Below are 26,896 nucleotides of genomic sequence, written 5' to 3' on the forward strand. Positions count from 1 at the left end.
ACAACTATTTGATAGAGTGACAAACGACGAAACTTCCATAATTGGGGCCATATTTTCGACAAATCCAGCAGTATTGATAAAGTAAATGATGCACGCCATGACCATTTTGCACGTAAACAACATTTTTATATAATAATGTTATTATGGATGGTGCTGGGAAAGAGATAACGACACTCATAGTGGCATCTTGCCTGACACTTCTATTTTTTTGTAAATTCAATTGTTCTTGGCACGTTCCGGGTTGTCTTTCGCTGAACTCTGCAGTTGTATCTGTGGTGGAGCCATTTCAGTAATGTAAGCCTTAGGATTTTTAATTATATCATAGAAAAAAGCATGTCCAATGTAGAAAATGACAAAAATTTAGTTGTTTTGACACTAAGATATCTTGTAAATGATACGTTTATTGATAATTAATCTGTTATAAAATAGTGAGGTAAGATCGATTTTAAAATCATTTTCAGTTTTTAACCAATTTTTATGACCAAAATTAGGGAAATCTGTAAAATGAAAAACGCAAAAATTCAAACGGCCAACGACTTATTTCGAAAGTGTAGTTTATTAGAGATAATATCATTACGTGAACTAGTTTGAAAGATTCCCGCTTGATTATCTAAAACCCGTTCGTCATCACAATGCCTTAAATATTCATCATGTAGTTACTTAAATCGTTTTGTATTAATAATTACTATTCATATATGTGTAAGCGTTGTAAGGTTGTTTTTGGGTGGTTTTTTTTTATGTATAATTGCCTATGACAAACAAACGGTACTAATACTGAGGAAATTCTTACGCAAATTGCAAATCAGATTTTATGTTGGTGTTGGTAAAATTCGGGCCCGGCCAGAAAGCACATACCAGAAAGTAGTACATAATTAACACAAAATAGTTCCTACACGTAGGTATAACTTTCAAAATATGTAGAATATTTAGGTAATTTGGGCATCAAATGAAAGCTGATTGAATGTTGGTGGTCATGGTAGAACACTTTTGGACTGGTAATTTTGAATAATAAAAATATTGCATGAAGTTTTTAAAAAGGTGTACGTGTTGTCTGTTTGTCAGATCTGAAGTACCTGTCTTGGTACATTTGAAGTTCCGGGAACCAGTTCTTTCTTATATCTCAGTTAAGATGTGATTAGTCTCTAAGAATAAGGCACCATAAAGTGTTATTTTGAAATACATTTTACTTGCACGGGATTTTCGATGAAAAGGCTGTCTATTTGATTATTTTTCCTTTGCGGTATTTGATCTACACAATTGCGCCTTACAAATGAAATGCGAACATTGTGATAAGTAGCTATAGATTCATGTAACCATTTAAGATCCCCATCTGTAACAGTGTGGTGGCCGAGTGGTTAAGGCGTTGGACTTAAGTTCCAATGGACGTATGTCCGCGTGGGTTCGAACCCCACCCGCACTAGTCTTATTTTTATTACACCAAATTGAAGTTTTGCCTGAAACTGAGTGAATTGTACGCAAGTGAAGCTCCTTATAATATCGAATAAGCAATGCAATCAAAGTTCCCAAATATAGATCTACAGTTGCTGCTAGAACAGTAAGTAATGCTTTAAATTGTTACCGCAGTATTTTTTCCTAATAGCGCAACTGCAATCAGGAGTAACACTTAAAATGACTAAGCAGATATCATATGCCCTTGCAGTACACTTTTATGAAAAGGAAAAATATTGTATGTAAAATTGCTCCCGTGATGCGAATTGATTTTTTTTTCTTTCGGTGAAATGATCGTTTATGAGATGATAAACTTTTTTTTCTCTCGCAATTATGAAAATTCTTACAGTAACGGTACTCGGGTTGACAAAACATCAAGTTTCACTTAATTGAATGTTTCAGCATGAAATCAGTTGAATTGCACGGGATTTTCGATGAAAAGGCTGTCTATTTGATTATTTTTCCTTTGCGGTATTTGATCTACACAATTGCGCCTTACAAATGAAATGCGAACATTGTGATAAGTAGCTATAGATTCATGTAACCATTTAAGATCCCCATCTGTAACAGTGTGGTGGCCGAGTGGTTAAGGCGTTGGACTTAAGTTCCAATGGACGTATGTCCGCGTGGGTTCGAACCCCACCCGCACTAGTCTTATTTTTATTACACCAAATTGAAGTTTTGCCTGAAACTGAGTGAATTGTACGCAAGTGAAGCTCCTTATAATATCGAATAAGCAATGCAATCAAAGTTCCCAAATATAGATCTACAGTTGCTGCTAGAACAGTAAGTAATGCTTTAAATTGTTACCGCAGTATTTTTTCCTAATAGCGCAACTGCAATCAGGAGTAACACTTAAAATGACTAAGCAGATATCATATGCCCTTGCAGTACACTTTTATGAAAAGGAAAAATATTGTATGTAAAATTGCTCCCGTGATGCGAATTGATTTTTTTTTCTTTCGGTGAAATGATCGTTTATGAGATGATAAACTTTTTTTTCTCTCGCAATTATGAAAATTCTTACAGTAACGGTACTCGGGTTGACAAAACATCAAGTTTCACTTAATTGAATGTTTCAGCATGAAATCAGTTGAATTGCACGGGATTTTCGATGAAAAGGCTGTCTATTTGATTATTTTTCCTTTGCGGTATTTGATCTACACAATTGCGCCTTACAAATGAAATGCGAACATTGTGATAAGTAGCTATAGATTCATGTAACCATTTAAGATCCCCATCTGTAACAGTGTGGTGGCCGAGTGGTTAAGGCGTTGGACTTAAGTTCCAATGGACGTATGTCCGCGTGGGTTCGAACCCCACCCGCACTAGTCTTATTTTTATTACACCAAATTGAAGTTTTGCCTGAAACTGAGTGAATTGTACGCAAGTGAAGCTCCTTATAATATCGAATAAGCAATGCAATCAAAGTTCCCAAATATAGATCTACAGTTGCTGCTAGAACAGTAAGTAATGCTTTAAATTGTTACCGCAGTATTTTTTCCTAATAGCGCAACTGCAATCAGGAGTAACACTTAAAATGACTAAGCAGATATCATATGCCCTTGCAGTACACTTTTATGAAAAGGAAAAATATTGTATGTAAAATTGCTCCCGTGATGCGAATTGATTTTTTTTTCTTTCGGTGAAATGATCGTTTATGAGATGATAAACTTTTTTTTCTCTCGCAATTATGAAAATTCTTACAGTAACGGTACTCGGGTTGACAAAACATCAAGTTTCACTTAATTGAATGTTTCAGCATGAAATCAGTTGAATTGCACGGGATTTTCGATGAAAAGGCTGTCTATTTGATTATTTTTCCTTTGCGGTATTTGATCTACACAATTGCGCCTTACAAATGAAATGCGAACATTGTGATAAGTAGCTATAGATTCATGTAACCATTTAAGATCCCCATCTGTAACAGTGTGGTGGCCGAGTGGTTAAGGCGTTGGACTTAAGTTCCAATGGACGTATGTCCGCGTGGGTTCGAACCCCACCCGCACTAGTCTTATTTTTATTACACCAAATTGAAGTTTTGCCTGAAACTGAGTGAATTGTACGCAAGTGAAGCTCCTTATAATATCGAATAAGCAATGCAATCAAAGTTCCCAAATATAGATCTACAGTTGCTGCTAGAACAGTAAGTAATGCTTTAAATTGTTACCGCAGTATTTTTTCCTAATAGCGCAACTGCAATCAGGAGTAACACTTAAAATGACTAAGCAGATATCATATGCCCTTGCAGTACACTTTTATGAAAAGGAAAAATATTGTATGTAAAATTGCTCCCGTGATGCGAATTGATTTTTTTTTCTTTCGGTGAAATGATCGTTTATGAGATGATAAACTTTTTTTTCTCTCGCAATTATGAAAATTCTTACAGTAACGGTACTCGGGTTGACAAAACATCAAGTTTCACTTAATTGAATGTTTCAGCATGAAATCAGTTGAATTGCACGGGATTTTCGATGAAAAGGCTGTCTATTTGATTATTTTTCCTTTGCGGTATTTGATCTACACAATTGCGCCTTACAAATGAAATGCGAACATTGTGATAAGTAGCTATAGATTCATGTAACCATTTAAGATCCCCATCTGTAACAGTGTGGTGGCCGAGTGGTTAAGGCGTTGGACTTAAGTTCCAATGGACGTATGTCCGCGTGGGTTCGAACCCCACCCGCACTAGTCTTATTTTTATTACACCAAATTGAAGTTTTGCCTGAAACTGAGTGAATTGTACGCAAGTGAAGCTCCTTATAATATCGAATAAGCAATGCAATCAAAGTTCCCAAATATAGATCTACAGTTGCTGCTAGAACAGTAAGTAATGCTTTAAATTGTTACCGCAGTATTTTTTCCTAATAGCGCAACTGCAATCAGGAGTAACACTTAAAATGACTAAGCAGATATCATATGCCCTTGCAGTACACTTTTATGAAAAGGAAAAATATTGTATGTAAAATTGCTCCCGTGATGCGAATTGATTTTTTTTTCTTTCGGTGAAATGATCGTTTATGAGATGATAAACTTTTTTTTCTCTCGCAATTATGAAAATTCTTACAGTAACGGTACTCGGGTTGACAAAACATCAAGTTTCACTTAATTGAATGTTTCAGCATGAAATCAGTTGAATTGCACGGGATTTTCGATGAAAAGGCTGTCTATTTGATTATTTTTCCTTTGCGGTATTTGATCTACACAATTGCGCCTTACAAATGAAATGCGAACATTGTGATAAGTAGCTATAGATTCATGTAACCATTTAAGATCCCCATCTGTAACAGTGTGGTGGCCGAGTGGTTAAGGCGTTGGACTTAAGTTCCAATGGACGTATGTCCGCGTGGGTTCGAACCCCACCCGCACTAGTCTTATTTTTATTACACCAAATTGAAGTTTTGCCTGAAACTGAGTGAATTGTACGCAAGTGAAGCTCCTTATAATATCGAATAAGCAATGCAATCAAAGTTCCCAAATATAGATCTACAGTTGCTGCTAGAACAGTAAGTAATGCTTTAAATTGTTACCGCAGTATTTTTTCCTAATAGCGCAACTGCAATCAGGAGTAACACTTAAAATGACTAAGCAGATATCATATGCCCTTGCAGTACACTTTTATGAAAAGGAAAAATATTGTATGTAAAATTGCTCCCGTGATGCGAATTGATTTTTTTTTCTTTCGGTGAAATGATCGTTTATGAGATGATAAACTTTTTTTTCTCTCGCAATTATGAAAATTCTTACAGTAACGGTACTCGGGTTGACAAAACATCAAGTTTCACTTAATTGAATGTTTCAGCATGAAATCAGTTGAATTGCACGGGATTTTCGATGAAAAGGCTGTCTATTTGATTATTTTTCCTTTGCGGTATTTGATCTACACAATTGCGCCTTACAAATGAAATGCGAACATTGTGATAAGTAGCTATAGATTCATGTAACCATTTAAGATCCCCATCTGTAACAGTGTGGTGGCCGAGTGGTTAAGGCGTTGGACTTAAGTTCCAATGGACGTATGTCCGCGTGGGTTCGAACCCCACCCGCACTAGTCTTATTTTTATTACACCAAATTGAAGTTTTGCCTGAAACTGAGTGAATTGTACGCAAGTGAAGCTCCTTATAATATCGAATAAGCAATGCAATCAAAGTTCCCAAATATAGATCTACAGTTGCTGCTAGAACAGTAAGTAATGCTTTAAATTGTTACCGCAGTATTTTTTCCTAATAGCGCAACTGCAATCAGGAGTAACACTTAAAATGACTAAGCAGATATCATATGCCCTTGCAGTACACTTTTATGAAAAGGAAAAATATTGTATGTAAAATTGCTCCCGTGATGCGAATTGATTTTTTTTTCTTTCGGTGAAATGATCGTTTATGAGATGATAAACTTTTTTTTCTCTCGCAATTATGAAAATTCTTACAGTAACGGTACTCGGGTTGACAAAACATCAAGTTTCACTTAATTGAATGTTTCAGCATGAAATCAGTTGAATTGCACGGGATTTTCGATGAAAAGGCTGTCTATTTGATTATTTTTCCTTTGCGGTATTTGATCTACACAATTGCGCCTTACAAATGAAATGCGAACATTGTGATAAGTAGCTATAGATTCATGTAACCATTTAAGATCCCCATCTGTAACAGTGTGGTGGCCGAGTGGTTAAGGCGTTGGACTTAAGTTCCAATGGACGTATGTCCGCGTGGGTTCGAACCCCACCCGCACTAGTCTTATTTTTATTACACCAAATTGAAGTTTTGCCTGAAACTGAGTGAATTGTACGCAAGTGAAGCTCCTTATAATATCGAATAAGCAATGCAATCAAAGTTCCCAAATATAGATCTACAGTTGCTGCTAGAACAGTAAGTAATGCTTTAAATTGTTACCGCAGTATTTTTTCCTAATAGCGCAACTGCAATCAGGAGTAACACTTAAAATGACTAAGCAGATATCATATGCCCTTGCAGTACACTTTTATGAAAAGGAAAAATATTGTATGTAAAATTGCTCCCGTGATGCGAATTGATTTTTTTTTCTTTCGGTGAAATGATCGTTTATGAGATGATAAACTTTTTTTTCTCTCGCAATTATGAAAATTCTTACAGTAACGGTACTCGGGTTGACAAAACATCAAGTTTCACTTAATTGAATGTTTCAGCATGAAATCAGTTGAATTGCACGGGATTTTCGATGAAAAGGCTGTCTATTTGATTATTTTTCCTTTGCGGTATTTGATCTACACAATTGCGCCTTACAAATGAAATGCGAACATTGTGATAAGTAGCTATAGATTCATGTAACCATTTAAGATCCCCATCTGTAACAGTGTGGTGGCCGAGTGGTTAAGGCGTTGGACTTAAGTTCCAATGGACGTATGTCCGCGTGGGTTCGAACCCCACCCGCACTAGTCTTATTTTTATTACACCAAATTGAAGTTTTGCCTGAAACTGAGTGAATTGTACGCAAGTGAAGCTCCTTATAATATCGAATAAGCAATGCAATCAAAGTTCCCAAATATAGATCTACAGTTGCTGCTAGAACAGTAAGTAATGCTTTAAATTGTTACCGCAGTATTTTTTCCTAATAGCGCAACTGCAATCAGGAGTAACACTTAAAATGACTAAGCAGATATCATATGCCCTTGCAGTACACTTTTATGAAAAGGAAAAATATTGTATGTAAAATTGCTCCCGTGATGCGAATTGATTTTTTTTTCTTTCGGTGAAATGATCGTTTATGAGATGATAAACTTTTTTTTCTCTCGCAATTATGAAAATTCTTACAGTAACGGTACTCGGGTTGACAAAACATCAAGTTTCACTTAATTGAATGTTTCAGCATGAAATCAGTTGAATTGCACGGGATTTTCGATGAAAAGGCTGTCTATTTGATTATTTTTCCTTTGCGGTATTTGATCTACACAATTGCGCCTTACAAATGAAATGCGAACATTGTGATAAGTAGCTATAGATTCATGTAACCATTTAAGATCCCCATCTGTAACAGTGTGGTGGCCGAGTGGTTAAGGCGTTGGACTTAAGTTCCAATGGACGTATGTCCGCGTGGGTTCGAACCCCACCCGCACTAGTCTTATTTTTATTACACCAAATTGAAGTTTTGCCTGAAACTGAGTGAATTGTACGCAAGTGAAGCTCCTTATAATATCGAATAAGCAATGCAATCAAAGTTCCCAAATATAGATCTACAGTTGCTGCTAGAACAGTAAGTAATGCTTTAAATTGTTACCGCAGTATTTTTTCCTAATAGCGCAACTGCAATCAGGAGTAACACTTAAAATGACTAAGCAGATATCATATGCCCTTGCAGTACACTTTTATGAAAAGGAAAAATATTGTATGTAAAATTGCTCCCGTGATGCGAATTGATTTTTTTTTCTTTCGGTGAAATGATCGTTTATGAGATGATAAACTTTTTTTTCTCTCGCAATTATGAAAATTCTTACAGTAACGGTACTCGGGTTGACAAAACATCAAGTTTCACTTAATTGAATGTTTCAGCATGAAATCAGTTGAATTGCACGGGATTTTCGATGAAAAGGCTGTCTATTTGATTATTTTTCCTTTGCGGTATTTGATCTACACAATTGCGCCTTACAAATGAAATGCGAACATTGTGATAAGTAGCTATAGATTCATGTAACCATTTAAGATCCCCATCTGTAACAGTGTGGTGGCCGAGTGGTTAAGGCGTTGGACTTAAGTTCCAATGGACGTATGTCCGCGTGGGTTCGAACCCCACCCGCACTAGTCTTATTTTTATTACACCAAATTGAAGTTTTGCCTGAAACTGAGTGAATTGTACGCAAGTGAAGCTCCTTATAATATCGAATAAGCAATGCAATCAAAGTTCCCAAATATAGATCTACAGTTGCTGCTAGAACAGTAAGTAATGCTTTAAATTGTTACCGCAGTATTTTTTCCTAATAGCGCAACTGCAATCAGGAGTAACACTTAAAATGACTAAGCAGATATCATATGCCCTTGCAGTACACTTTTATGAAAAGGAAAAATATTGTATGTAAAATTGCTCCCGTGATGCGAATTGATTTTTTTTTCTTTCGGTGAAATGATCGTTTATGAGATGATAAACTTTTTTTTCTCTCGCAATTATGAAAATTCTTACAGTAACGGTACTCGGGTTGACAAAACATCAAGTTTCACTTAATTGAATGTTTCAGCATGAAATCAGTTGAATTGCACGGGATTTTCGATGAAAAGGCTGTCTATTTGATTATTTTTCCTTTGCGGTATTTGATCTACACAATTGCGCCTTACAAATGAAATGCGAACATTGTGATAAGTAGCTATAGATTCATGTAACCATTTAAGATCCCCATCTGTAACAGTGTGGTGGCCGAGTGGTTAAGGCGTTGGACTTAAGTTCCAATGGACGTATGTCCGCGTGGGTTCGAACCCCACCCGCACTAGTCTTATTTTTATTACACCAAATTGAAGTTTTGCCTGAAACTGAGTGAATTGTACGCAAGTGAAGCTCCTTATAATATCGAATAAGCAATGCAATCAAAGTTCCCAAATATAGATCTACAGTTGCTGCTAGAACAGTAAGTAATGCTTTAAATTGTTACCGCAGTATTTTTTCCTAATAGCGCAACTGCAATCAGGAGTAACACTTAAAATGACTAAGCAGATATCATATGCCCTTGCAGTACACTTTTATGAAAAGGAAAAATATTGTATGTAAAATTGCTCCCGTGATGCGAATTGATTTTTTTTTCTTTCGGTGAAATGATCGTTTATGAGATGATAAACTTTTTTTTCTCTCGCAATTATGAAAATTCTTACAGTAACGGTACTCGGGTTGACAAAACATCAAGTTTCACTTAATTGAATGTTTCAGCATGAAATCAGTTGAATTGCACGGGATTTTCGATGAAAAGGCTGTCTATTTGATTATTTTTCCTTTGCGGTATTTGATCTACACAATTGCGCCTTACAAATGAAATGCGAACATTGTGATAAGTAGCTATAGATTCATGTAACCATTTAAGATCCCCATCTGTAACAGTGTGGTGGCCGAGTGGTTAAGGCGTTGGACTTAAGTTCCAATGGACGTATGTCCGCGTGGGTTCGAACCCCACCCGCACTAGTCTTATTTTTATTACACCAAATTGAAGTTTTGCCTGAAACTGAGTGAATTGTACGCAAGTGAAGCTCCTTATAATATCGAATAAGCAATGCAATCAAAGTTCCCAAATATAGATCTACAGTTGCTGCTAGAACAGTAAGTAATGCTTTAAATTGTTACCGCAGTATTTTTTCCTAATAGCGCAACTGCAATCAGGAGTAACACTTAAAATGACTAAGCAGATATCATATGCCCTTGCAGTACACTTTTATGAAAAGGAAAAATATTGTATGTAAAATTGCTCCCGTGATGCGAATTGATTTTTTTTTCTTTCGGTGAAATGATCGTTTATGAGATGATAAACTTTTTTTTCTCTCGCAATTATGAAAATTCTTACAGTAACGGTACTCGGGTTGACAAAACATCAAGTTTCACTTAATTGAATGTTTCAGCATGAAATCAGTTGAATTGCACGGGATTTTCGATGAAAAGGCTGTCTATTTGATTATTTTTCCTTTGCGGTATTTGATCTACACAATTGCGCCTTACAAATGAAATGCGAACATTGTGATAAGTAGCTATAGATTCATGTAACCATTTAAGATCCCCATCTGTAACAGTGTGGTGGCCGAGTGGTTAAGGCGTTGGACTTAAGTTCCAATGGACGTATGTCCGCGTGGGTTCGAACCCCACCCGCACTAGTCTTATTTTTATTACACCAAATTGAAGTTTTGCCTGAAACTGAGTGAATTGTACGCAAGTGAAGCTCCTTATAATATCGAATAAGCAATGCAATCAAAGTTCCCAAATATAGATCTACAGTTGCTGCTAGAACAGTAAGTAATGCTTTAAATTGTTACCGCAGTATTTTTTCCTAATAGCGCAACTGCAATCAGGAGTAACACTTAAAATGACTAAGCAGATATCATATGCCCTTGCAGTACACTTTTATGAAAAGGAAAAATATTGTATGTAAAATTGCTCCCGTGATGCGAATTGATTTTTTTTTCTTTCGGTGAAATGATCGTTTATGAGATGATAAACTTTTTTTTCTCTCGCAATTATGAAAATTCTTACAGTAACGGTACTCGGGTTGACAAAACATCAAGTTTCACTTAATTGAATGTTTCAGCATGAAATCAGTTGAATTGCACGGGATTTTCGATGAAAAGGCTGTCTATTTGATTATTTTTCCTTTGCGGTATTTGATCTACACAATTGCGCCTTACAAATGAAATGCGAACATTGTGATAAGTAGCTATAGATTCATGTAACCATTTAAGATCCCCATCTGTAACAGTGTGGTGGCCGAGTGGTTAAGGCGTTGGACTTAAGTTCCAATGGACGTATGTCCGCGTGGGTTCGAACCCCACCCGCACTAGTCTTATTTTTATTACACCAAATTGAAGTTTTGCCTGAAACTGAGTGAATTGTACGCAAGTGAAGCTCCTTATAATATCGAATAAGCAATGCAATCAAAGTTCCCAAATATAGATCTACAGTTGCTGCTAGAACAGTAAGTAATGCTTTAAATTGTTACCGCAGTATTTTTTCCTAATAGCGCAACTGCAATCAGGAGTAACACTTAAAATGACTAAGCAGATATCATATGCCCTTGCAGTACACTTTTATGAAAAGGAAAAATATTGTATGTAAAATTGCTCCCGTGATGCGAATTGATTTTTTTTTCTTTCGGTGAAATGATCGTTTATGAGATGATAAACTTTTTTTTCTCTCGCAATTATGAAAATTCTTACAGTAACGGTACTCGGGTTGACAAAACATCAAGTTTCACTTAATTGAATGTTTCAGCATGAAATCAGTTGAATTGCACGGGATTTTCGATGAAAAGGCTGTCTATTTGATTATTTTTCCTTTGCGGTATTTGATCTACACAATTGCGCCTTACAAATGAAATGCGAACATTGTGATAAGTAGCTATAGATTCATGTAACCATTTAAGATCCCCATCTGTAACAGTGTGGTGGCCGAGTGGTTAAGGCGTTGGACTTAAGTTCCAATGGACGTATGTCCGCGTGGGTTCGAACCCCACCCGCACTAGTCTTATTTTTATTACACCAAATTGAAGTTTTGCCTGAAACTGAGTGAATTGTACGCAAGTGAAGCTCCTTATAATATCGAATAAGCAATGCAATCAAAGTTCCCAAATATAGATCTACAGTTGCTGCTAGAACAGTAAGTAATGCTTTAAATTGTTACCGCAGTATTTTTTCCTAATAGCGCAACTGCAATCAGGAGTAACACTTAAAATGACTAAGCAGATATCATATGCCCTTGCAGTACACTTTTATGAAAAGGAAAAATATTGTATGTAAAATTGCTCCCGTGATGCGAATTGATTTTTTTTTCTTTCGGTGAAATGATCGTTTATGAGATGATAAACTTTTTTTTCTCTCGCAATTATGAAAATTCTTACAGTAACGGTACTCGGGTTGACAAAACATCAAGTTTCACTTAATTGAATGTTTCAGCATGAAATCAGTTGAATTGCACGGGATTTTCGATGAAAAGGCTGTCTATTTGATTATTTTTCCTTTGCGGTATTTGATCTACACAATTGCGCCTTACAAATGAAATGCGAACATTGTGATAAGTAGCTATAGATTCATGTAACCATTTAAGATCCCCATCTGTAACAGTGTGGTGGCCGAGTGGTTAAGGCGTTGGACTTAAGTTCCAATGGACGTATGTCCGCGTGGGTTCGAACCCCACCCGCACTAGTCTTATTTTTATTACACCAAATTGAAGTTTTGCCTGAAACTGAGTGAATTGTACGCAAGTGAAGCTCCTTATAATATCGAATAAGCAATGCAATCAAAGTTCCCAAATATAGATCTACAGTTGCTGCTAGAACAGTAAGTAATGCTTTAAATTGTTACCGCAGTATTTTTTCCTAATAGCGCAACTGCAATCAGGAGTAACACTTAAAATGACTAAGCAGATATCATATGCCCTTGCAGTACACTTTTATGAAAAGGAAAAATATTGTATGTAAAATTGCTCCCGTGATGCGAATTGATTTTTTTTTCTTTCGGTGAAATGATCGTTTATGAGATGATAAACTTTTTTTTCTCTCGCAATTATGAAAATTCTTACAGTAACGGTACTCGGGTTGACAAAACATCAAGTTTCACTTAATTGAATGTTTCAGCATGAAATCAGTTGAATTGCACGGGATTTTCGATGAAAAGGCTGTCTATTTGATTATTTTTCCTTTGCGGTATTTGATCTACACAATTGCGCCTTACAAATGAAATGCGAACATTGTGATAAGTAGCTATAGATTCATGTAACCATTTAAGATCCCCATCTGTAACAGTGTGGTGGCCGAGTGGTTAAGGCGTTGGACTTAAGTTCCAATGGACGTATGTCCGCGTGGGTTCGAACCCCACCCGCACTAGTCTTATTTTTATTACACCAAATTGAAGTTTTGCCTGAAACTGAGTGAATTGTACGCAAGTGAAGCTCCTTATAATATCGAATAAGCAATGCAATCAAAGTTCCCAAATATAGATCTACAGTTGCTGCTAGAACAGTAAGTAATGCTTTAAATTGTTACCGCAGTATTTTTTCCTAATAGCGCAACTGCAATCAGGAGTAACACTTAAAATGACTAAGCAGATATCATATGCCCTTGCAGTACACTTTTATGAAAAGGAAAAATATTGTATGTAAAATTGCTCCCGTGATGCGAATTGATTTTTTTTTCTTTCGGTGAAATGATCGTTTATGAGATGATAAACTTTTTTTTCTCTCGCAATTATGAAAATTCTTACAGTAACGGTACTCGGGTTGACAAAACATCAAGTTTCACTTAATTGAATGTTTCAGCATGAAATCAGTTGAATTGCACGGGATTTTCGATGAAAAGGCTGTCTATTTGATTATTTTTCCTTTGCGGTATTTGATCTACACAATTGCGCCTTACAAATGAAATGCGAACATTGTGATAAGTAGCTATAGATTCATGTAACCATTTAAGATCCCCATCTGTAACAGTGTGGTGGCCGAGTGGTTAAGGCGTTGGACTTAAGTTCCAATGGACGTATGTCCGCGTGGGTTCGAACCCCACCCGCACTAGTCTTATTTTTATTACACCAAATTGAAGTTTTGCCTGAAACTGAGTGAATTGTACGCAAGTGAAGCTCCTTATAATATCGAATAAGCAATGCAATCAAAGTTCCCAAATATAGATCTACAGTTGCTGCTAGAACAGTAAGTAATGCTTTAAATTGTTACCGCAGTATTTTTTCCTAATAGCGCAACTGCAATCAGGAGTAACACTAAAAATGACTAAGCAGATATCATATGCCCTTGCAGTACACTTTTATGAAAAGGAAAAATATTGTATGTAAAATTGCTCCCGTGATGCGAATTGATTTTTTTTTTCTTTCGGTGAAATGATCGTTTATGAGATAATAAACTTTTTTTTCTCTCGCAATTATGAAAATTCTTACAGTAACGGTACTCGGGTTGACAAAACATCAAGTTTCACTTAATTGAATGTTTCAGCATGAAATCAGTTGAATTGCACGGGATTTTCGATGAAAAGGCTGTCTATTTGATTATTTTTCCTTTGCGGTATTTGATCTACACAATTGCGCCTTACAAATGAAATGCGAACATTGTGATAAGTAGCTATAGATTCATGTAACCATTTAAGATCCCCATCTGTAACAGTGTGGTGGCCGAGTGGTTAAGGCGTTGGACTTAAGTTCCAATGGACGTATGTCCGCGTGGGTTCGAACCCCACCCGCACTAGTCTTATTTTTATTACACCAAATTGAAGTTTTGCCTGAAACTGAGTGAATTGTACGCAAGTGAAGCTCCTTATAATATCGAATAAGCAATGCAATCAAAGTTCCCAAATATAGATCTACAGTTGCTGCTAGAACAGTAAGTAATGCTTTAAATTGTTACCGCAGTATTTTTTCCTAATAGCGCAACTGCAATCAGGAGTAACACTAAAAATGACTAAGCAGATATCATATGCCCTTGCAGTACACTTTTATGAAAAGGAAAAATATTGTATGTAAAATTGCTCCCGTGATGCGAATTGATTTTTTTTTTCTTTCGGTGAAATGATCGTTTATGAGATGATAAACTTTTTTTTCTCTCGCAATTATGAAAATTCTTACAGTAACGGTACTCGGGTTGACAAAACATCAAGTTTCACTTAATTGAATGTTTCAGCATGAAATCAGTTGAATTGCACGGGATTTTCGATGAAAAGGCTGTCTATTTGATTATTTTTCCTTTGCGGTATTTGATCTACACAATTGCGCCTTACAAATGAAATGCGAACATTGTGATAAGTAGCTATAGATTCATGTAACCATTTAAGATCCCCATCTGTAACAGTGTGGTGGCCGAGTGGTTAAGGCGTTGGACTTAAGTTCCAATGGACGTATGTCCGCGTGGGTTCGAACCCCACCCGCACTAGTCTTATTTTTATTACACCAAATTGAAGTTTTGCCTGAAACTGAGTGAATTGTACGCAAGTGAAGCTCCTTATAATATCGAATAAGCAATGCAATCAAAGTTCCCAAATATAGATCTACAGTTGCTGCTAGAACAGTAAGTAATGCTTTAAATTGTTACCGCAGTATTTTTTCCTAATAGCGCAACTGCAATCAGGAGTAACACTTAAAATGACTAAGCAGATATCATATGCCCTTGCAGTACACTTTTATGAAAAGGAAAAATATTGTATGTAAAATTGCTCCCGTGATGCGAATTGATTTTTTTTTCTTTCGGTGAAATGATCGTTTATGAGATGATAAACTTTTTTTTCTCTCGCAATTATGAAAATTCTTACAGTAACGGTACTCGGGTTGACAAAACATCAAGTTTCACTTAATTGAATGTTTCAGCATGAAATCAGTTGAATTGCACGGGATTTTCGATGAAAAGGCTGTCTATTTGATTATTTTTCCTTTGCGGTATTTGATCTACACAATTGCGCCTTACAAATGAAATGCGAACATTGTGATAAGTAGCTATAGATTCATGTAACCATTTAAGATCCCCATCTGTAACAGTGTGGTGGCCGAGTGGTTAAGGCGTTGGACTTAAGTTCCAATGGACGTATGTCCGCGTGGGTTCGAACCCCACCCGCACTAGTCTTATTTTTATTACACCAAATTGAAGTTTTGCCTGAAACTGAGTGAATTGTACGCAAGTGAAGCTCCTTATAATATCGAATAAGCAATGCAATCAAAGTTCCCAAATATAGATCTACAGTTGCTGCTAGAACAGTAAGTAATGCTTTAAATTGTTACCGCAGTATTTTTTCCTAATAGCGCAACTGCAATCAGGAGTAACACTAAAAATGACTAAGCAGATATCATATGCCCTTGCAGTACACTTTTATGAAAAGGAAAAATATTGTATGTAAAATTGCTCCCGTGATGCGAATTGATTTTTTTTTTCTTTCGGTGAAATGATCGTTTATGAGATAATAAACTTTTTTTTCTCTCGCAATTATGAAAATTCTTACAGTAACGGTACTCGGGTTGACAAAACATCAAGTTTCACTTAATTGAATGTTTCAGCATGAAATCAGTTGAATTGCACGGGATTTTCGATGAAAAGGCTGTCTATTTGATTATTTTTCCTTTGCGGTATTTGATCTACACAATTGCGCCTTACAAATGAAATGCGAACATTGTGATAAGTAGCTATAGATTCATGTAACCATTTAAGATCCCCATCTGTAACAGTGTGGTGGCCGAGTGGTTAAGGCGTTGGACTTAAGTTCCAATGGACGTATGTCCGCGTGGGTTCGAACCCCACCCGCACTAGTCTTATTTTTATTACACCAAATTGAAGTTTTGCCTGAAACTGAGTGAATTGTACGCAAGTGAAGCTCCTTATAATATCGAATAAGCAATGCAATCAAAGTTCCCAAATATAGATCTACAGTTGCTGCTAGAACAGTAAGTAATGCTTTAAATTGTTACCGCAGTATTTTTTCCTAATAGCGCAACTGCAATCAGGAGTAACACTAAAAATGACTAAGCAGATATCATATGCCCTTGCAGTACACTTTTATGAAAAGGAAAAATATTGTATGTAAAATTGCTCCCGTGATGCGAATTGATTTTTTTTTTCTTTCGGTGAAATGATCGTTTATGAGATGATAAACTTTTTTTTCTCTCGCAATTATGAAAATTCTTACAGTAACGGTACTCGGGTTGACAAAACATCAAGTTTCACTTAATTGAATGTTTCAGCATGAAATCAGTTGAATTGCACGGGATTTTCGATGAAAAGGCTGTCTATTTGATTATTTTTCCTTTGCGGTATTTGATCTACACAATTGCGCCTTACAAATGAAATGCGAACATTGTGATAAGTAGCTATAGATTCATGTAACCATTTAAGATCCCCATCTGTAACAGTGTGGTGGCCGAGTGGTTAAGGCGTTGGACTTAAGTTCCAATGGACGTATGTCCGCGTGGGTTCGAACCCCACCCGCACTAGTCTTATTTTTATTACACCAAATTGAAGTTTTGCCTGAAACTGAGTGAATTGTACGCAAGTGAAGCTCCTTATAATATCGAATAAGCAATGCAATCAAAGTTCCCAAATATAGATCTACAGTTGCTGCTAGAACAGTAAGTAATGCTTTAAATTGTTACCGCAGTATTTTTTCCTAATAGCGCAACTGCAATCAGGAGTAACACTTAAAATGACTAAGCAGATATCATATGCCCTTGCAGTACACTTTTATGAAAAGGAAAAATATTGTATGTAAAATTGCTCCCGTGATGCGAATTGATTTTTTTTTCTTTCGGTGAAATGATCGTTTATGAGATGATAAACTTTTTTTTCTCTCGCAATTATGAAAATTCTTACAGTAACGGTACTCGGGTTGACAAAACATCAAGTTTCACTTAATTGAATGTTTCAGCATGAAATCAGTTGAATTGCACGGGATTTTCGATGAAAAGGCTGTCTATTTGATTATTTTTCCTTTGCGGTATTTGATCTACACAATTGCGCCTTACAAATGAAATGCGAACATTGTGATAAGTAGCTATAGATTCATGTAACCATTTAAGATCCCCATCTGTAACAGTGTGGTGGCCGAGTGGTTAAGGCGTTGGACTTAAGTTCCAATGGACGTATGTTTGCGTGGGTTCGAACCCCACCCGCACTAGTCTTATTTTTATTACACCAAATTGAAGTTTTGCCTGAAACTGAGTGAATTGTACGCAAGTGAAGCTCCTTATAATATCGAATAAGCAATGCAATCAAAGTTCCCAAATATAGATCTACAGTTGCTGCTAGAACAGTAAGTAATGCTTTAAATTGTTACCGCAGTATTTTTTCCTAATAGCGCAACTGCAATCAGGAGTAACACTTAAAATGACTAAGCAGATATCATATGCCCTTGCAGTACACTTTTATGAAAAGGAAAAATATTGTATGTAAAATTGCTCCCGTGATGCGAATTGATTTTTTTTTCTTTCGGTGAAATGATCGTTTATGAGATGATAAACTTTTTTTTCTCTCGCAATTATGAAAATTCTTACAGTAACGGTACTCGGGTTGACAAAACATCAAGTTTCACTTAATTGAATGTTTCAGCATGAAATCAGTTGAATTGCACGGGATTTTCGATGAAAAGGCTGTCTATTTGATTATTTTTCCTTTGCGGTATTTGATCTACACAATTGCGCCTTACAAATGAAATGCGAACATTGTGATAAGTAGCTATAGATTCATGTAACCATTTAAGATCCCCATCTGTAACAGTGTGGTGGCCGAGTGGTTAAGGCGTTGGACTTAAGTTCCAATGGACGTATGTCCGCGTGGGTTCGAACCCCACCCGCACTAGTCTTATTTTTATTACACCAAATTGAAGTTTTGCCTGAAACTGAGTGAATTGTACGCAAGTGAAGCTCCTTATAATATCGAATAAGCAATGCAATCAAAGTTCCCAAATATAGATCTACAGTTGCTGCTAGAACAGTAAGTAATGCTTTAAATTGTTACCGCAGTATTTTTTCCTAATAGCGCAACTGCAATCAGGAGTAACACTTAAAATGACTAAGCAGATATCATATGCCCTTGCAGTACACTTTTATGAAAAGGAAAAATATTGTATGTAAAATTGCTCCCGTGATGCGAATTGATTTTTTTTTCTTTCGGTGAAATGATCGTTTATGAGATGATAAACTTTTTTTTCTCTCGCAATTATGAAAATTCTTACAGTAACGGTACTCGGGTTGACAAAACATCAAGTTTCACTTAATTGAATGTTTCAGCATGAAATCAGTTGAATTGCACGGGATTTTCGATGAAAAGGCTGTCTATTTGATTATTTTTCCTTTGCGGTATTTGATCTACACAATTGCGCCTTACAAATGAAATGCGAACATTGTGATAAGTAGCTATAGATTCATGTAACCATTTAAGATCCCCATCTGTAACAGTGTGGTGGCCGAGTGGTTAAGGCGTTGGACTTAAGTTCCAATGGACGTATGTCCGCGTGGGTTCGAACCCCACCCGCACTAGTCTTATTTTTATTACACCAAATTGAAGTTTTGCCTGAAACTGAGTGAATTGTACGCAAGTGAAGCTCCTTATAATATCGAATAAGCAATGCAATCAAAGTTCCCAAATATAGATCTACAGTTGCTGCTAGAACAGTAAGTAATGCTTTAAATTGTTACCGCAGTATTTTTTCCTAATAGCGCAACTGCAATCAGGAGTAACACTAAAAATGACTAAGCAGATATCATATGCCCTTGCAGTACACTTTTATGAAAAGGAAAAATATTGTATGTAAAATTGCTCCCGTGATGCGAATTGATTTTTTTTTTCTTTCGGTGAAATGATCGTTTATGAGATAATAAACTTTTTTTTCTCTCGCAATTATGAAAATTCTTACAGTAACGGTACTCGGGTTGACAAAACATCAAGTTTCACTTAATTGAATGTTTCAGCATGAAATCAGTTGAATTGCACGGGATTTTCGATGAAAAGGCTGTCTATTTGATTATTTTTCCTTTGCGGTATTTGATCTACACAATTGCGCCTTACAAATGAAATGCGAACATTGTGATAAGTAGCTATAGATTCATGTAACCATTTAAGATCCCCATCTGTAACAGTGTGGTGGCCGAGTGGTTAAGGCGTTGGACTTAAGTTCCAATGGACGTATGTCCGCGTGGGTTCGAACCCCACCCGCACTAGTCTTATTTTTATTACACCAAATTGAAGTTTTGCCTGAAACTGAGTGAATTGTACGCAAGTGAAGCTCCTTATAATATCGAATAAGCAATGCAATCAAAGTTCCTAAATATAGATCTACAGTTGCTGCTAGAACAGTAAGTAATGCTTTAAATTGTTACCGCAGTATTTTTTCCTAATAGCGCAACTGCAATCAGGAGTAACACTAAAAATGACTAAGCAGATATCATATGCCCTTGCAGTACACTTTTATGAAAAGGAAAAATATTGTATGTAAAATTGCTCCCGTGATGCGAATTGATTTTTTTTTTCTTTCGGTGAAATGATCGTTTATGAGATAATAAACTTTTTTTTCTCTCGCAATTATGAAAATTCTTACAGTAACGGTACTCGGGTTGACAAAACATCAAGTTTCACTTAATTGAATGTTTCAGCATGAAATCAGTTGAATTGCACGGGATTTTCGATGAAAAGGCTGTCTATTTGATTATTTTTCCTTTGCGGTATTTGATCTACACAATTGCGCCTTACAAATGAAATGCGAACATTGTGATAAGTAGCTATAGATTCATGTAACCATTTAAGATCCCCATCTGTAACAGTGTGGTGGCCGAGTGGTTAAGGCGTTGGACTTAAGTTCCAATGGACGTATGTCCGCGTGGGTTCGAACCCCACCCGCACTAGTCTTATTTTTATTACACCAAATTGAAGTTTTGCCTGAAACTGAGTGAATTGTACGCAAGTGAAGCTCCTTATAATATCGAATAAGCAATGCAATCAAAGTTCCCAAATATAGATCTACAGTTGCTGCTAGAACAGTAAGTAATGCTTTAAATTGTTACCGCAGTATTTTTTCCTAATAGCGCAACTGCAATCAGGAGTAACACTTAAAATGACTAAGCAGATATCATATGCCCTTGCAGTACACTTTTATGAAAAGGAAAAATATTGTATGTAAAATTGCTCCCGTGATGCGAATTGATTTTTTTTTCTTTCGGTGAAATGATCGTTTATGAGATGATAAACTTTTTTTTCTCTCGCAATTATGAAAATTCTTACAGTAACGGTACTCGGGTTGACAAAACATCAAGTTTCACTTAATTGAATGTTTCAGCATGAAATCAGTTGAATTGCACGGGATTTTCGATGAAAAGGCTGTCTATTTGATTATTTTTCCTTTGCGGTATTTGATCTACACAATTGCGCCTTACAAATGAAATGCGAACATTGTGATAAGTAGCTATAGATTCATGTAACCATTTAAGATCCCCATCTGTAACAGTGTGGTGGCCGAGTGGTTAAGGCGTTGGACTTAAGTTCCAATGGACGTATGTTTGCGTGGGTTCGAACCCCACCCGCACTAGTCTTATTTTTATTACACCAAATTGAAGTTTTGCCTGAAACTGAGTGAATTGTACGCAAGTGAAGCTCCTTATAATATCGAATAAGCAATGCAATCAAAGTTCCCAAATATAGATCTACAGTTGCTGCTAGAACAGTAAGTAATGCTTTAAATTGTTACCGCAGTATTTTTTCCTAATAGCGCAACTGCAATCAGGAGTAACACTTAAAATGACTAAGCAGATATCATATGCCCTTGCAGTACACTTTTATGAAAAGGAAAAATATTGTATGTAAAATTGCTCCCGTGATGCGAATTGATTTTTTTTTCTTTCGGTGAAATGATCGTTTATGAGATGATAAACTTTTTTTTCTCTCGCAATTATGAAAATTCTTACAGTAACGGTACTCGGGTTGACAAAACATCAAGTTTCACTTAATTGAATGTTTCAGCATGAAATCAGTTGAATTGCACGGGATTTTCGATGAAAAGGCTGTCTATTTGATTATTTTTCCTTTGCGGTATTTGATCTACACAATTGCGCCTTACAAATGAAATGCGAACATTGTGATAAGTAGCTATAGATTCATGTAACCATTTAAGATCCCCATCTGTAACAGTGTGGTGGCCGAGTGGTTAAGGCGTTGGACTTAAGTTCCAATGGACGTATGTCCGCGTGGGTTCGAACCCCACCCGCACTAGTCTTATTTTTATTACACCAAATTGAAGTTTTGCCTGAAACTGAGTGAATTGTACGCAAGTGAAGCTCCTTATAATATCGAATAAGCAATGCAATCAAAGTTCCCAAATATAGATCTACAGTTGCTGCTAGAACAGTAAGTAATGCTTTAAATTGTTACCGCAGTATTTTTTCCTAATAGCGCAACTGCAATCAGGAGTAACACTTAAAATGACTAAGCAGATATCATATGCCCTTGCAGTACACTTTTATGAAAAGGAAAAATATTGTATGTAAAATTGCTCCCGTGATGCGAATTGATTTTTTTTTCTTTCGGTGAAATGATCGTTTATGAGATGATAAACTTTTTTTTCTCTCGCAATTATGAAAATTCTTACAGTAACGGTACTCGGGTTGACAAAACATCAAGTTTCACTTAATTGAATGTTTCAGCATGAAATCAGTTGAATTGCACGGGATTTTCGATGAAAAGGCTGTCTATTTGATTATTTTTCCTTTGCGGTATTTGATCTACACAATTGCGCCTTACAAATGAAATGCGAACATTGTGATAAGTAGCTATAGATTCATGTAACCATTTAAGATCCCCATCTGTAACAGTGTGGTGGCCGAGTGGTTAAGGCGTTGGACTTAAGTTCCAATGGACGTATGTCCGCGTGGGTTCGAACCCCACCCGCACTAGTCTTATTTTTATTACACCAAATTGAAGTTTTGCCTGAAACTGAGTGAATTGTACGCAAGTGAAGCTCCTTATAATATCGAATAAGCAATGCAATCAAAGTTCCCAAATATAGATCTACAGTTGCTGCTAGAACAGTAAGTAATGCTTTAAATTGTTACCGCAGTATTTTTTCCTAATAGCGCAACTGCAATCAGGAGTAACACTAAAAATGACTAAGCAGATATCATATGCCCTTGCAGTACACTTTTATGAAAAGGAAAAATATTGTATGTAAAATTGCTCCCGTGATGCGAATTGATTTTTTTTTTCTTTCGGTGAAATGATCGTTTATGAGATAATAAACTTTTTTTTCTCTCGCAATTATGAAAATTCTTACAGTAACGGTACTCGGGTTGACAAAACATCAAGTTTCACTTAATTGAATGTTTCAGCATGAAATCAGTTGAATTGCACGGGATTTTCGATGAAAAGGCTGTCTATTTGATTATTTTTCCTTTGCGGTATTTGATCTACACAATTGCGCCTTACAAATGAAATGCGAACATTGTGATAAGTAGCTATAGATTCATGTAACCATTTAAGATCCCCATCTGTAACAGTGTGGTGGCCGAGTGGTTAAGGCGTTGGACTTAAGTTCCAATGGACGTATGTCCGCGTGGGTTCGAACCCCACCCGCACTAGTCTTATTTTTATTACACCAAATTGAAGTTTTGCCTGAAACTGAGTGAATTGTACGCAAGTGAAGCTCCTTATAATATCGAATAAGCAATGCAATCAAAGTTCCCAAATATAGATCTACAGTTGCTGCTAGAACAGTAAGTAATGCTTTAAATTGTTACCGCAGTATTTTTTCCTAATAGCGCAACTGCAATCAGGAGTAACATTTAAAATGACTAAGCAGATATCATATGCCCTTGCAGTACACTTTTATGAAAAGGAAAAATATTGTATGTAAAATTGCTCCCGTGATGCGAATTGATTTTTTTTTCTTTCGGTGAAATGATCGTTTATGAGATAATAAACTTTTTTTTCTCTCGCAATTATGAAAATTCTTACAGTAACGGTACTCGGGTTGACAAAACATCAAGTTTCACTTAATTGAATGTTTCAGCATGAAATCAGTTGAATTGCACGGGATTTTCGATGAAAAGGCTGTCTATTTGATTATTTTTCCTTTGCGGTATTTGATCTACACAATTGCGCCTTACAAATGAAATGCGAACATTGTGATAAGTAGCTATAGATTCATGTAACCATTTAAGATCCCCATCTGTAACAGTGTGGCGGCCGAGTGGTTAAGGCGTTGGACTTAAGTTCCAATGGACGTATGTCCGCGTGGGTTCGAACCCCACCCGCACTAGTCTTATTTTTATTACACCAAATTGAAGTTTTGCCTGAAACTGAGTGAATTGTACGCAAGTGAAGCTCCTTATAATATCGAATAAGCAATGCAATCAAAGTTCCCAAATATAGATCTACAGTTGCTGCTAGAACAGTAAGTAATGCTTTAAATTGTTACCGCAGTATTTTTTCCTAATAGCGCAACTGCAATCAGGAGTAACACTTAAAATGACTAAGCAGATATCATATGCCCTTGCAGTACACTTTTATGAAAAGGAAAAATATTGTATGTAAAATTGCTCCCGTGATGCGAATTGATTTTTTTTTCTTTCGGTGAAATGATCGTTTATGAGATAATAAACTTTTTTTTCTCTCGCAATTATGAAAATTCTTACAGTAACGGTACTCGGGTTGACAAAACATCAAGTTTCACTTAATTGAATGTTTCAGCATGAAATCAGTTGAATTGCACGGGATTTTCGATGAAAAGGCTGTCTATTTGATTATTTTTCCTTTGCGGTATTTGATCTACACAATTGCGCCTTACAAATGAAATGCGAACATTGTGATAAGTAGCTATAGATTCATGTAACCATTTAAGATCCCCATCTGTAACAGTGTGGTGGCCGAGTGGTTAAGGCGTTGGACTTAAGTTCCAATGGACGTATGTCCGCGTGGGTTCGAACCCCACCCGCACTAGTCTTATTTTTATTACACCAAATTGAAGTTTTGCCTGAAACTGAGTGAATTGTACGCAAGTGAAGCTCCTTATAATATCGAATAAGCAATGCAATCAAAGTTCCCAAATATAGATCTACAGTTGCTGCTAGAACAGTAAGTAATGCTTTAAATTGTTACCGCAGTATTTTTTCCTAATAGCGCAACTGCAATCAGGAGTAACACTTAAAATGACTAAGCAGATATCATATGCCCTTGCAGTACACTTTTATGAAAAGGAAAAATATTGTATGTAAAATTGCTCCCGTGATGCGAATTGATTTTTTTTTCTTTCGGTGAAATGATCGTTTATGAGATAATAAACTTTTTTTTCTCTCGCAATTATGAAAATTCTTACAGTAACGGTACTCGGGTTGACAAAACATCAAGTTTCACTTAATTGAATGTTTCAGCATGAAATCAGTTGAATTGCACGGGATTTTCGATGAAAAGGCTGTCTATTTGATTATTTTTCCTTTGCGGTATTTGATCTACACAATTGCGCCTTACAAATGAAATGCGAACATTGTGATAAGTAGCTATAGATTCATGTAACCATTTAAGATCCCCATCTGTAACAGTGTGGTGGCCGAGTGGTTAAGGCGTTGGACTTAAGTTCCAATGGACGTATGTCCGCGTGGGTTCGAACCCCACCCGCACTAGTCTTATTTTTATTACACCAAATTGAAGTTTTGCCTGAAACTGAGTGAATTGTACGCAAGTGAAGCTCCTTATAATATCGAATAAGCAATGCAATCAAAGTTCCCAAATATAGATCTACAGTTGCTGCTAGAACAGTAAGTAATGCTTTAAATTGTTACCGCAGTATTTTTTCCTAATAGCGCAACTGCAATCAGGAGTAACACTTAAAATGACTAAGCAGATATCATATGCCCTTGCAGTACACTTTTATGAAAAGGAAAAATATTGTATGTAAAATTGCTCCCGTGATGCGAATTGATTTTTTTTTCTTTCGGTGAAATGATCGTTTATGAGATGATAAACTTTTTTTTCTCTCGCAATTATGAAAATTCTTACAGTAACGGTACTCGGGTTGACAAAACATCAAGTTTCACTTAATTGAATGTTTCAGCATGAAATCAGTTGAATTGCACGGGATTTTCGATGAAAAGGCTGTCTATTTGATTATTTTTCCTTTGCGGTATTTGATCTACACAATTGCGCCTTACAAATGAAATGCGAACATTGTGATAAGTAGCTATAGATTCATGTAACCATTTAAGATCCCCATCTGTAACAGTGTGGTGGCCGAGTGGTTAAGGCGTTGGACTTAAGTTCCAATGGACGTATGTCCGCGTGGGTTCGAACCCCACCCGCACTAGTCTTATTTTTATTACACCAAATTGAAGTTTTGCCTGAAACTGAGTGAATTGTACGCAAGTGAAGCTCCTTATAATATCGAATAAGCAATGCAATCAAAGTTCCCAAATATAGATCTACAGTTGCTGCTAGAACAGTAAGTAATGCTTTAAATTGTTACCGCAGTATTTTTTCCTAATAGCGCAACTGCAATCAGGAGTAACACTAAAAATGACTAAGCAGATATCATATGCCCTTGCAGTACACTTTTATGAAAAGGAAAAATATTGTATGTAAAATTGCTCCCGTGATGCGAATTGATTTTTTTTTTCTTTCGGTGAAATGATCGTTTATGAGATAATAAACTTTTTTTTCTCTCGCAATTATGAAAATTCTTACAGTAACGGTACTCGGGTTGACAAAACATCAAGTTTCACTTAATTGAATGTTTCAGCATGAAATCAGTTGAATTGCACGGGATTTTCGATGAAAAGGCTGTCTATTTGATTATTTTTCCTTTGCGGTATTTGATCTACACAATTGCGCCTTACAAATGAAATGCGAACATTGTGATAAGTAGCTATAGATTCATGTAACCATTTAAGATCCCCATCTGTAACAGTGTGGTGGCCGAGTGGTTAAGGCGTTGGACTTAAGTTCCAATGGACGTATGTCCGCGTGGGTTCGAACCCCACCCGCACTAGTCTTATTTTTATTACACCAAATTGAAGTTTTGCCTGAAACTGAGTGAATTGTACGCAAGTGAAGCTCCTTATAATATCGAATAAGCAATGCAATCAAAGTTCCCAAATATAGATCTACAGTTGCTGCTAGAACAGTAAGTAATGCTTTAAATTGTTACCGCAGTATTTTTTCCTAATAGCGCAACTGCAATCAGGAGTAACATTTAAAATGACTAAGCAGATATCATATGCCCTTGCAGTACACTTTTATGAAAAGGAAAAATATTGTATGTAAAATTGCTCCCGTGATGCGAATTGATTTTTTTTT

The 26,896-nt window shown here is 36.2% G+C and overlaps 38 non-coding genes across 38 annotated transcripts; all 38 read left to right on the forward strand.

Annotated features, from left to right (window-relative positions):
• Positions 1-1,337: 1,337 nt before the first annotated feature.
• Trnal-uaa (transfer RNA leucine (anticodon UAA)) lies at positions 1,338-1,420 on the forward strand. The gene has a single exon. It is a non-coding gene; the product is annotated as a tRNA-Leu (tRNA).
• A 597-nt stretch (positions 1,421-2,017) lies between these two features.
• Positions 2,018-2,100, forward strand: Trnal-uaa (transfer RNA leucine (anticodon UAA)). The gene has a single exon. It is a non-coding gene; the product is annotated as a tRNA-Leu (tRNA).
• Positions 2,101-2,697: 597 nt separating this feature from the next.
• Positions 2,698-2,780, forward strand: Trnal-uaa (transfer RNA leucine (anticodon UAA)). The gene has a single exon. It is a non-coding gene; the product is annotated as a tRNA-Leu (tRNA).
• A 597-nt stretch (positions 2,781-3,377) lies between these two features.
• Positions 3,378-3,460, forward strand: Trnal-uaa (transfer RNA leucine (anticodon UAA)). The gene has a single exon. It is a non-coding gene; the product is annotated as a tRNA-Leu (tRNA).
• A 597-nt stretch (positions 3,461-4,057) lies between these two features.
• Trnal-uaa (transfer RNA leucine (anticodon UAA)) lies at positions 4,058-4,140 on the forward strand. Its single transcript has one exon. It is a non-coding gene; the product is annotated as a tRNA-Leu (tRNA).
• A 597-nt stretch (positions 4,141-4,737) lies between these two features.
• On the forward strand, positions 4,738-4,820 carry Trnal-uaa (transfer RNA leucine (anticodon UAA)). Its single transcript has one exon. It is a non-coding gene; the product is annotated as a tRNA-Leu (tRNA).
• Positions 4,821-5,417: 597 nt separating this feature from the next.
• On the forward strand, positions 5,418-5,500 carry Trnal-uaa (transfer RNA leucine (anticodon UAA)). Its single transcript has one exon. It is a non-coding gene; the product is annotated as a tRNA-Leu (tRNA).
• Positions 5,501-6,097: 597 nt separating this feature from the next.
• On the forward strand, positions 6,098-6,180 carry Trnal-uaa (transfer RNA leucine (anticodon UAA)). Its single transcript has one exon. It is a non-coding gene; the product is annotated as a tRNA-Leu (tRNA).
• A 597-nt stretch (positions 6,181-6,777) lies between these two features.
• Positions 6,778-6,860, forward strand: Trnal-uaa (transfer RNA leucine (anticodon UAA)). Its single transcript has one exon. It is a non-coding gene; the product is annotated as a tRNA-Leu (tRNA).
• A 597-nt stretch (positions 6,861-7,457) lies between these two features.
• Trnal-uaa (transfer RNA leucine (anticodon UAA)) lies at positions 7,458-7,540 on the forward strand. Its single transcript has one exon. It is a non-coding gene; the product is annotated as a tRNA-Leu (tRNA).
• Positions 7,541-8,137: 597 nt separating this feature from the next.
• Positions 8,138-8,220, forward strand: Trnal-uaa (transfer RNA leucine (anticodon UAA)). The gene has a single exon. It is a non-coding gene; the product is annotated as a tRNA-Leu (tRNA).
• Positions 8,221-8,817: 597 nt separating this feature from the next.
• On the forward strand, positions 8,818-8,900 carry Trnal-uaa (transfer RNA leucine (anticodon UAA)). Its single transcript has one exon. It is a non-coding gene; the product is annotated as a tRNA-Leu (tRNA).
• Positions 8,901-9,497: 597 nt separating this feature from the next.
• Positions 9,498-9,580, forward strand: Trnal-uaa (transfer RNA leucine (anticodon UAA)). Its single transcript has one exon. It is a non-coding gene; the product is annotated as a tRNA-Leu (tRNA).
• A 597-nt stretch (positions 9,581-10,177) lies between these two features.
• Trnal-uaa (transfer RNA leucine (anticodon UAA)) lies at positions 10,178-10,260 on the forward strand. The gene has a single exon. It is a non-coding gene; the product is annotated as a tRNA-Leu (tRNA).
• A 597-nt stretch (positions 10,261-10,857) lies between these two features.
• Trnal-uaa (transfer RNA leucine (anticodon UAA)) lies at positions 10,858-10,940 on the forward strand. Its single transcript has one exon. It is a non-coding gene; the product is annotated as a tRNA-Leu (tRNA).
• A 597-nt stretch (positions 10,941-11,537) lies between these two features.
• Positions 11,538-11,620, forward strand: Trnal-uaa (transfer RNA leucine (anticodon UAA)). The gene has a single exon. It is a non-coding gene; the product is annotated as a tRNA-Leu (tRNA).
• Positions 11,621-12,217: 597 nt separating this feature from the next.
• Trnal-uaa (transfer RNA leucine (anticodon UAA)) lies at positions 12,218-12,300 on the forward strand. The gene has a single exon. It is a non-coding gene; the product is annotated as a tRNA-Leu (tRNA).
• Positions 12,301-12,897: 597 nt separating this feature from the next.
• Positions 12,898-12,980, forward strand: Trnal-uaa (transfer RNA leucine (anticodon UAA)). The gene has a single exon. It is a non-coding gene; the product is annotated as a tRNA-Leu (tRNA).
• Positions 12,981-13,577: 597 nt separating this feature from the next.
• Trnal-uaa (transfer RNA leucine (anticodon UAA)) lies at positions 13,578-13,660 on the forward strand. The gene has a single exon. It is a non-coding gene; the product is annotated as a tRNA-Leu (tRNA).
• Positions 13,661-14,258: 598 nt separating this feature from the next.
• Positions 14,259-14,341, forward strand: Trnal-uaa (transfer RNA leucine (anticodon UAA)). The gene has a single exon. It is a non-coding gene; the product is annotated as a tRNA-Leu (tRNA).
• A 598-nt stretch (positions 14,342-14,939) lies between these two features.
• Positions 14,940-15,022, forward strand: Trnal-uaa (transfer RNA leucine (anticodon UAA)). Its single transcript has one exon. It is a non-coding gene; the product is annotated as a tRNA-Leu (tRNA).
• A 597-nt stretch (positions 15,023-15,619) lies between these two features.
• On the forward strand, positions 15,620-15,702 carry Trnal-uaa (transfer RNA leucine (anticodon UAA)). The gene has a single exon. It is a non-coding gene; the product is annotated as a tRNA-Leu (tRNA).
• Positions 15,703-16,300: 598 nt separating this feature from the next.
• On the forward strand, positions 16,301-16,383 carry Trnal-uaa (transfer RNA leucine (anticodon UAA)). The gene has a single exon. It is a non-coding gene; the product is annotated as a tRNA-Leu (tRNA).
• Positions 16,384-16,981: 598 nt separating this feature from the next.
• Positions 16,982-17,064, forward strand: Trnal-uaa (transfer RNA leucine (anticodon UAA)). The gene has a single exon. It is a non-coding gene; the product is annotated as a tRNA-Leu (tRNA).
• Positions 17,065-17,661: 597 nt separating this feature from the next.
• Trnal-uaa (transfer RNA leucine (anticodon UAA)) lies at positions 17,662-17,744 on the forward strand. The gene has a single exon. It is a non-coding gene; the product is annotated as a tRNA-Leu (tRNA).
• A 597-nt stretch (positions 17,745-18,341) lies between these two features.
• Trnal-uaa (transfer RNA leucine (anticodon UAA)) lies at positions 18,342-18,424 on the forward strand. Its single transcript has one exon. It is a non-coding gene; the product is annotated as a tRNA-Leu (tRNA).
• Positions 18,425-19,021: 597 nt separating this feature from the next.
• On the forward strand, positions 19,022-19,104 carry Trnal-uaa (transfer RNA leucine (anticodon UAA)). Its single transcript has one exon. It is a non-coding gene; the product is annotated as a tRNA-Leu (tRNA).
• A 598-nt stretch (positions 19,105-19,702) lies between these two features.
• Positions 19,703-19,785, forward strand: Trnal-uaa (transfer RNA leucine (anticodon UAA)). Its single transcript has one exon. It is a non-coding gene; the product is annotated as a tRNA-Leu (tRNA).
• Positions 19,786-20,383: 598 nt separating this feature from the next.
• Positions 20,384-20,466, forward strand: Trnal-uaa (transfer RNA leucine (anticodon UAA)). Its single transcript has one exon. It is a non-coding gene; the product is annotated as a tRNA-Leu (tRNA).
• A 597-nt stretch (positions 20,467-21,063) lies between these two features.
• Trnal-uaa (transfer RNA leucine (anticodon UAA)) lies at positions 21,064-21,146 on the forward strand. Its single transcript has one exon. It is a non-coding gene; the product is annotated as a tRNA-Leu (tRNA).
• Positions 21,147-21,743: 597 nt separating this feature from the next.
• On the forward strand, positions 21,744-21,826 carry Trnal-uaa (transfer RNA leucine (anticodon UAA)). The gene has a single exon. It is a non-coding gene; the product is annotated as a tRNA-Leu (tRNA).
• Positions 21,827-22,423: 597 nt separating this feature from the next.
• Positions 22,424-22,506, forward strand: Trnal-uaa (transfer RNA leucine (anticodon UAA)). The gene has a single exon. It is a non-coding gene; the product is annotated as a tRNA-Leu (tRNA).
• Positions 22,507-23,104: 598 nt separating this feature from the next.
• Trnal-uaa (transfer RNA leucine (anticodon UAA)) lies at positions 23,105-23,187 on the forward strand. The gene has a single exon. It is a non-coding gene; the product is annotated as a tRNA-Leu (tRNA).
• A 597-nt stretch (positions 23,188-23,784) lies between these two features.
• Positions 23,785-23,867, forward strand: Trnal-uaa (transfer RNA leucine (anticodon UAA)). Its single transcript has one exon. It is a non-coding gene; the product is annotated as a tRNA-Leu (tRNA).
• Positions 23,868-24,464: 597 nt separating this feature from the next.
• Trnal-uaa (transfer RNA leucine (anticodon UAA)) lies at positions 24,465-24,547 on the forward strand. The gene has a single exon. It is a non-coding gene; the product is annotated as a tRNA-Leu (tRNA).
• A 597-nt stretch (positions 24,548-25,144) lies between these two features.
• On the forward strand, positions 25,145-25,227 carry Trnal-uaa (transfer RNA leucine (anticodon UAA)). The gene has a single exon. It is a non-coding gene; the product is annotated as a tRNA-Leu (tRNA).
• Positions 25,228-25,824: 597 nt separating this feature from the next.
• On the forward strand, positions 25,825-25,907 carry Trnal-uaa (transfer RNA leucine (anticodon UAA)). The gene has a single exon. It is a non-coding gene; the product is annotated as a tRNA-Leu (tRNA).
• A 598-nt stretch (positions 25,908-26,505) lies between these two features.
• Trnal-uaa (transfer RNA leucine (anticodon UAA)) lies at positions 26,506-26,588 on the forward strand. Its single transcript has one exon. It is a non-coding gene; the product is annotated as a tRNA-Leu (tRNA).
• The last annotated feature ends 308 nt before the right edge of the window (positions 26,589-26,896 follow it).

Source organism: Mytilus edulis, chromosome 5 (genome assembly GCF_963676685.1).
Source record: "Mytilus edulis chromosome 5, xbMytEdul2.2, whole genome shotgun sequence".
In the NCBI taxonomy this organism is placed as follows: domain Eukaryota; kingdom Metazoa; phylum Mollusca; class Bivalvia; order Mytilida; family Mytilidae; genus Mytilus; species Mytilus edulis.